The following is an 8,564-nucleotide window of genomic DNA, read 5'->3' on the forward strand; positions in this document are numbered from 1 at the left end:
CCAATTAAAAATGGGGAAAATATTTGCAGATAGTTCACAAAAAAGTTATACAGATGGCAAATGACCACACAAAAAGATGTTCAACACCTTTAGTTATTAGGAAAATGTAAATAAAACCACGAGATACCTGTACATAGTTACTATTGGCAAAAACAAAAACAGACCAAGTGCAGTGAGCAGGATGTGAAACATCTAAAATGTTCATATATTTCTGGCAAGAACACAAAAATGGAACAGTCACTTTGGAAACAATTTGGTGGTTTCATACAAATGTAAACATCTACTTACCATGTGACCCAGGAACACCACCCTTCGGTATTTACCCAAGAGAAATGCAAGAAGTGTTATATGTGACTATTTATGGAGGCTTTAGCCACAATACCTAAAACCTGGAGATAACCTAAATATCCTTCCACTGGTGAATGGATAAATAAAATTGTGGTACATCCATAAAACGAAGCCTCCTCGGCAATAAAAAAAGAATGAAAAAAAAGGAATATGGATGAATCGCAAAAGCACTGCACTGAATGAAGCTCGACTCAAAAGGGTACATACTGTACGATCTCACATCACATCCTGAAAAAAAGCAAAACTATAGGCACAAAAATCGGATCAGTACCTGCCAGGGGCTGAGGTAGGGGGAGGTAGTAGACCATAAAGGGGCTGTATTAGTTTGCCACAAACTGGGTGGCTTAAACGATAGAAATTTATTATCTTACGGTTCTCAGATTCTGAAATCAAAGTGTTGGCAGTGTTGGTTCCTGCTGAGGGCTGTGAGGGAAGGATCTGCTCCAGGCCCCTCTCCTTGACTTGTAGGTGGTCACCTTCATGTTCACATTCTGTCCTGTGTGTGTGTGTGTGTGTGTGTGTGTGTCCAAATTTCCCCTTTTTACAAGGACACCGGTAATATTGGATTAGGGCCCACTCTAATGGACCTCATTTTGATTTGATTTCCTCTGTAAAGACTCTATCTCCAAATAAGGCCATATTCTGTGGTACTGAGGGTTAGGAGTTCACCACAGGAATTTTGGAGGCACACAATTCAACCCAAAAAAGGGGGCACAAGGAAACTTCTTGGGGCTACAGAACTGTTCTACACCTTAACTGTGGTGGTAGGCCATGTATGTATGCATTTGCCAAAACTCAAAAAACTATACACTAAGAAGGGTGCATTTTACCGCATGTAACATCATTTTTAAACACTAAAAAATATAGCACGTCTCCTAAATTTTTCATCAAAAGATCATTAATCTTCCCAATCTACTGTGCTGTCCTGACTGTACCGTGTGTTCCAGCCATCTGTGAAGGTAAAGGATTGTTTCTCAGAACCCCAAGTAGCTCAGAATTTCACAGAAAAAGCTATTTTTCCACTGTGTGAATTAATCTAAGGTAACATTCCACCAAAGCATGAAGATTCCATCTCATCAAATGGCACGTTTAATGAATTGCCCTTCTTGAGGGGGATGAAGTAATGCAAACGGAGTGCCAGCTGGGACAATCTGGTCTGGGACCTGCCGAAGTTAGCTGGAGCTGGGCTCCACTCCCAACAGGTAGAAGTTCCACATTTTGCCCACAAGTCTCTGGTGTCTCACCTGAGGCCACTCAGAGGCCACTCAGAGGCAGACAGGAGATCAAAGAGCCTGCCAGCTACACTCAGATGCACAGGAAAGAACTCAGGAGGTGACCTCATCTTCACAGGAGGGGAATGGGTGCGTGGACCTGCTCACACACTTCATTTGAGCTGGGGCGGGCAGGCGGGTTAGATATGTACAGACGTTGCTTCACAACAGAGGAAAAATGTTCAAAGGGGCCAGAGATAGCAAACCTTGGAGCCCTCCCCCACCCCGTCCCTGGCAACTTCTCCTGTCCCTCTGCTTTCTTATCTGTCTTATTCTGCCACCATCTGACTTTGAGCCATCCTGCAGGTCACTGACCGTACCTGCTCAGGCCAAATGGAATTGCTTGACCAGTAGTGGAAGCAGGAAGTCTTTGTTCCTTCCTCTTTTTCCCTGTGTGTATGTGTGTGTGTGTGTGTGTGTGTGTGTGCGTATAACCTAAGTCAAGGTATACAGGGGTGACTGGAGAAGAGGAACCATGTTTCTGGAAGGATCCAGAATGTGCTACAGCATATGCTGATTCCCCAGCCCCCAGCTTTCAGGAAAGGTGCTTTCTTTGTAGACAGTACCTTCTGAACATTCCCACTTCATCCGTCTGCAGGGGAGGGTGTGGCAGAGGCCGACTGCAGCCAACAAGGAGCCAAAGGGAAAAAAGGGAGCTCAGAGCAAATCTTCTCCAGGGGCTTGATGGGAGCATCCCCCAGACACGGCTCAGTACAGGTAAGGAGCGTGGAGCCTCACGCAGTGCATGGGGAGGTGGGGGGCACGGGGGACTGCTGTTGGCATGTTGGCAGCTGCCGGGCCAGCCTCTGAGGAGTATGACAACACGGCTTGTTCTTTCCAGTTACCTGTCAGAAGTGAGCTCACTGTTTTGTTAACCTTCTCAGCCTTCACATTTTTGTGGACGCTCTGTCTAGCTTCTATCTAGTCTGGCCCTGCTGTTTCATCTCTTTGTGTTTTTATTTCAGGTACTTTTTTTCAATCTCCTAAATTTTATTTTTCCTAATTTTATTTCCTAAACTGAAACCAAAAAGCCTTCCATTTCCATGGCCTTAGTTTTCCTGTCTGTAAAATGGGGCTAGAGGAAGGGTCCTTCTGAAGGGTCAGTTCTGTGTCCAAAGAGCAGGAGATTTGGGCTCAGTAGGTCTGGATTTCCAAGGTTTTATCTCCCACACATTTATAAAGACTACAAGAAACTAACACAACATTGTAAAGCAATTATACTCCAATAAAGATGTTAAAAAAACAGGAAAGAGGGCTTCTCTGGTGGCGCAGTGGCTGAGAGTCCGCCTGCCGATGCAGGGGACACGGGTTCGTGCCCCGGTCCGGGAAGATCCCACATGCCGCGGAGTGGCTGGGCCCGTGAGCCATGGCCGCTGAGCCTGCGTGTCCGGAGCCTGTGCCCCGCGACGGGAGAGGCCACAACAGTGAGAGGCCCGCGTACCACACACAAAAAAAAGAACAGGAAAGAAAGAAAGGAAGTCAGCTGAAAAAACGTCTCTTTGGCAAAGGATTACCTTGAGCTGGTTAGTTTTAAGAAATTGCAGACACAGGAGAAGCTCTGAAAACCAAATAGAAGTTACCCTTTTGTAAAAGACATTTCCAAGTGAACTCTCCATTTGTAAGGGTGCATCCATCCGTCTCTGCACCAGGAAGAGGAGGATGACTCTAAATCCCTAGAAACTCTTATCATTGGAGAAGGCAACGACTTTAAGAACTCTGAATAACAACCTTACTCTTGTTTACTTTGCTTTTCCTGGTCACCTCCCGTAATTGACTCTGCCGCCCCAAACATCTTCTTTTGTCTTTAGCTGAAGATGGTATTTAAGGTGATGGCTTTGGCCATTCGGGAGAGTTACTCAGTTTTCCTGGGTACCGCTTACGTATACAGAAGGTATACACGTTATTGTACTTGTGCTTGTTTTTCTCCTGTTAATCTTTTTATTACAGGGATGTCTCAGCCATGAACCTAGAAGGGTAAAGAGAAAATTATTCTTTTCCCCCCTACATTTTGTTTCCCCCATCTTTTCTTTAATCTCACAACCACCCTGGGAGGCAGGTGCTACAATTATCCCCATTTCACAGGTGAAGCTGAGGCACAAATAGGTTGAGTAACTTGCCCAATTTCCCATGACCAGTTAGTGGTGGAGCCAGTACTCAGAAGAGGTCTGTCTGGTCCATCCTATTTCCCAACTATGCTGTAGCACCAAAAAAAGCACTAGGGTGAGGACAGGGGGAAATCGTGTGGCTGATATTAGAGGCATCTTGTAAACTTTACCCACAGCAAAAGCAAGAAACTAAGGTAGGGGAACATTCTCAATTTTTTTTTTTTTTTCTCGCGTTACGCGACCTCTCACTGTTGCGGCCTCTCCCATTGCGGAGCACAGGCTGCAGACGCGCAGGCTCAGCGGCCATGGCTCACGGGCCCAGCCGCTCCACGGCATGTGGGATCTTCCCGGACCGGGGCACGAACCCGTGTCCCCTGCATCGGCAGGCAGACTCTCAACCACTGCCCCACCAGGGAAGCCCAATTTTTTTTTTTTTAAATAATCAACTTTCTCTTCTTTTTTCTGAGTATTTATGCTATTAGTCAATAAGTGCAATTCTCTAAATATGCAGATACAAGACAAGTAACTCTTACGTGAACTTTTGTATACGCACACCCAAGTATGTAAAAATATGGAGAATAAAATAAGCTAGTTGATCGCTCATAACCGGTGGTCTATTTTTGAGTAAAAAATAAGTTTGAAAATACTGCCCCTGCTGTGTTTAGCTCTTCACTTTCAAACCCTGATTTAGCACTTTACATTGCCCCGGGTAAAGAGAAACTCCTTAATAAATTGGTGGCAGAGTTTCTTCCAGCCTCTTTCCCAACCACCACCAAGGACCTGAGTTACCCACATTCTGGAAAGGAATGAGGCAGAGCCAGCAGAGAGGCCCAAGTTAGCAACGTGCTGGGCTCTGCTGGGCTCACAGATCCATGACGCCAGGGAGCCCTGGGGTGGTGGGTGGGAGATCTGTTACATAACTGAGCAGTAAGAATCAGGGCCTATCACAGGCAGGGCCCAGCCCAAGATACAAGATGGATAAATCTAGCATCACAGCCTGGCCAGCCATTCCTTGGAGGTGCCTGTCCATCTCCCTACCAGGCACGCTTCTCACCTCCAGGCACTTTTACTAACTAGCCCGTAAGGCCATCCTCCCTATCAACTAATTTCTGCTAAGATGTTTATCTGTGAATTGGTTCAATTGAACTAGCTCCCTGACAGTATTTGAATTTTAATAGAGGATTTCTGCAGACCCCAAAGAATTAATCACCGAATTACAGTCTCTAAGAGGGGAAGGGATTGAGCCATCAGCTAATCCAGGGTTACAGATTCTCATGTCTCCAGGGGCAGGCAGTAAATGCAGATGTCGGAAGCAGGCACAGAACAGTAGGGAGTGGTGGAAGACTGTGGCAGAATGGAGAACCATGTCCTATCTAAGGGCTTTCAAATTCCAGCTCTTAAAAACATTCTTCAGGCAAAATACAGAAATACAAACAAAGCAAAACAAAAACAGCTATACACTAAATGCAACGTGGTATTCTTGCTTAGATCCTGGGACAGCTAGTGGAAAAACCAGTTACATGCAAATAAAGTCTGTAGTTTAGATAATAATGTATCAATGTTAATTTCTTAAATGTACCATGATTGTGTAAGATGTTAATGTTAGAGGGAGTTGTATACACGGGAATTCTCTGTATTGTCTTTGCAACATTTTTATAAACCTAAAATTGTTCCAAAGTGATGTTTATTAAAAACAAATAGCTACATCCATTGGGTGAGATTTTTGATAACAGAAGGTATAAGGGTTACTATGTCTATGAGCTTTATATATACTAATCCACTTAATCCTCATGACCATTCTATCAGGTAAATAGAAGTACTTGCCTCCTTTTCTCAATGGGGAAACTAAGGCACAGACAAGTTAAGTATCTTGCCCAAGGTCACACAGTTAGAAACCATATCCAAATGCACAGTATTTATTCCTACACCAGCCCACTTGTGGGATGTAACACATATTTATCAGGAAGTCAACCTGTAACTAGGAGGCAGGGTGGGGACTGCAGTGAGATGAGTGAGACACCTCCTTGGGCACAAAATTTAAGAGGCACTACCACCTCACAACACCTCACATCATTAGGATGGGTGCTTTCAAGAGAAAAGGAAGGGAAAGGAAGGCAAGGCAAGGGAAGGGAAGGGAAAAATCGTTGGCAAGGATGAGGAGAAGTTGGAACCCTTGTGCACTGTTGATGGGAAGGGAAAATGGTGCAGCTGCTAAAAGGTGGAAGCAACCCAAGTGTCCATGAATGGATGAATGGATAAGCAAAATGTGGTACATACATGCAATGGAATATTGCTCAGTCTTAAAAAGGATGGAAATTCTTATACATGCTACAATATGGATGAAGCTTGAGGACATTATGTTAAGTGAAATAATGCAGTCACAAAAAGGCAAGTGATTCCACTTATATGAAGCACCTAGAGTTGCAAATGTATAGAGATGGAAAGTAGAATGGTGGTTGCCAGGGCCTGGGGGAGGAGGGAAGGGGGAGTTACTGTTTAATGGCTATAGTGTTTCAGTTTGGGAAGATGAATGGTGGTGATAGTTTCACAACAATGTGAATGTACTTAATACCACTGCACTGCACACTTAAAAATAGTTAGGATGGTAAATTTTATGTTAGGTGTGTTTCACCACAATTAAATATAAAATAAATTAAAATAAAATAAAAATTTAAGGGGCCCTAAAATTTTCAGTCATCAAGATAAATAATATTCTAATGCAATATTTTTTAAAAATCCAAATTAATGGGAAAAAAATCCACAAGGAAAAAAATACCAAAATTTTAAATAAAGACAGGATCAGGGACAGTGTCGTATCAAATTATATTGGAGTCCGAGGCAAGAGGAAAAATGGCAACACTGATCCTTAAGGACACACCCCCTTGAGAGCATATGGGAATTTTAGGGCTGATGGGGCATGGGGTATATATTGAAAAAGCTCCCCACATGATTCTGATATTCAGTATTCCCTGCCACCCCCCTCCACCCCCCACCCCCTGCCGCCACAGGAAAAAAGAAAGAAAAATTTCAGCATGGACTGGAAGAAACAGAGATCCAAAGTGGTTAACTTTCACTTACTGGAGGTCCTCTCTGGTGAGCAAATGAACTCATGGTGGAATGTCTGGGAGCTCAGTAGCCCGAGAAGGAGGCATCTGGGGGCTGGATGCCCTGGTGCCCCATTCCAGCACAGCTCTGCCTTGGGGACCCTGTGACTCAGGCTTTGAGGTGCTCGTTAGGACACCAAACCTACACATGTGTGGCCAGATCTTTTGGACATGTCGTTATCCGCCAGCTCCAGGCTGATTTTAAAATGTGTTTCAGACCTCACCACCCAGCAACCTGCTACCCTTTGCCAACTCCCTTGGGAGTTACAGATGGGGAGGCAGCAGCAGGACAAGTTTCTGCAGCAACACCTGGGGTTTAGGTACCGCCATTAGCAATGCAAATGCAGGGGAGTGTCAGCTGATTTATTAAATGGAGCCCTTGGCGCGTCCTCTTGCCCCACTTGGGTTCATCTGTCATCCCCTCATCAGCCCCGGGAGCCGGGTGCATGCGCTGCATGTGCTAACCCAGCTCAATTAATATTGTCTCAGTGCTCCGGATTTCTGGAGGCTTATTTCTTTTCTTTTTTTGAAATTTATTTATTTATTTTTGCCTGTGTTGGGTCTTTGTTGCTGCGTGTGGGCTTTCTCCAGTTGCGGCGAGCGGGGGCTACTCTTCGTTGTGGTGCTCGGGCTTCTCATTGCGGTGGCTTCTCTTGTTGCGGAGCATGGGCTCTGGGTCCATGGGCTTCAGTAATTGTGGTGTGTGGGCTCAGTGGTTGTGGCGCACGGGCTTAGTTGCTCCGCGGCATGTGGGATCTTCCCGGACCAGGGCTTGAATCTGAGTCCCCTGCATTGGCAGGCGGATTCCTAACCACTGAGCCACCAGGGAAGCCCGAGGCTTATTTGGATCCCGGTAATTAGTCATGAGATCCTGTCAGTAGCCTTGTAGGCCCGCACCCTCTCTCTCTGTGTGTGGTTTTCTGTTTTCTTTACCAGGGAGCAGACAACTCATTTCTTTCTTTCTCAGCCTGCAGGGCCTGGCCCTGTCGGCCAGCACCTCCGGCCACACTGCTTTCTCACCCTGGGGTCCCTGCAGATGTGACTCCTCCCATACCTTTCCCCTTCCTGCCCTTCTCCCTTCCGCGAACACCTCAACTATTCCTGTTGTTCAGCGGTTCTCAACTGGGAGCCATCTTGCCTTCCCAGGGACATCTGGCAACGTCCAGAGACACTGCGACTGTCATAGATGGGGCGTTGGGGGCGGTGCTACTAACGTCTGGTGAGTAGAGGTCTAGGCTGCTGCTAAAGGTTGTACAGTTCCCAGGACACCCCCGCCCCCCAGCAAGAATTATCTGGCCCCCAATGTCAATAGTCCCGAGGTCAAGAAACACTGGCCCAACTAACCAGATCCGTCAATCGCAGCTCAAGCATCATCTCCTCTGACAGGGAAGCCATGTCTGAACAGACTTCCCTGCCATCCTCAACCCACCCCCGCCCCAAATGCACAGCAGACTCGGCCATTTTCAGGACATGCCCCTACTTCCCTTTAGAGTACTTACCATAATTTGCCGATGTATTTTTGTGCTTTTGTTTGATTAATGTCTACTCCCAGGCCCAGGCTGCACAAGCTCAGGGCCCTTGTCTATGTTCACACACCTCTGCATCCCCAGAGCAGAGCAGGTTGCTTAATACATGGTAGGTTCTATGGGCTTTACTGGATGAACCAATGGATACATACTCCTTCTGTATTCCCTGTGAAGGACCCTCCAGGTTCAAGGCAGTCCTTAGGACCCGCT

General features: G+C 46.0%; 1 long non-coding RNA gene across 3 annotated transcripts in view; it reads right to left on the reverse strand.

Annotated features, from left to right (window-relative positions):
* Positions 1 to 7,050, reverse strand: part of LOC109552248 (uncharacterized) — a 46,906-nt gene extending 39,856 nt beyond the window's left edge. For all 3 annotated transcript variants that reach the window (XR_002179050.2, XR_012333514.1, XR_012333515.1), the window contains exon 1: positions 6,803 to 7,050. This is a non-coding gene — a long non-coding RNA (uncharacterized lncRNA). The remainder of the gene's footprint in view (positions 1 to 6,802) is intronic.
* Positions 7,051 to 8,564: the final 1,514 nt, after the last annotated feature.

Source organism: Tursiops truncatus, chromosome 8 (genome assembly GCF_011762595.2).
Source record: "Tursiops truncatus isolate mTurTru1 chromosome 8, mTurTru1.mat.Y, whole genome shotgun sequence".
NCBI classification, from domain to species: Eukaryota; Metazoa; Chordata; class Mammalia; order Artiodactyla; family Delphinidae; genus Tursiops; species Tursiops truncatus.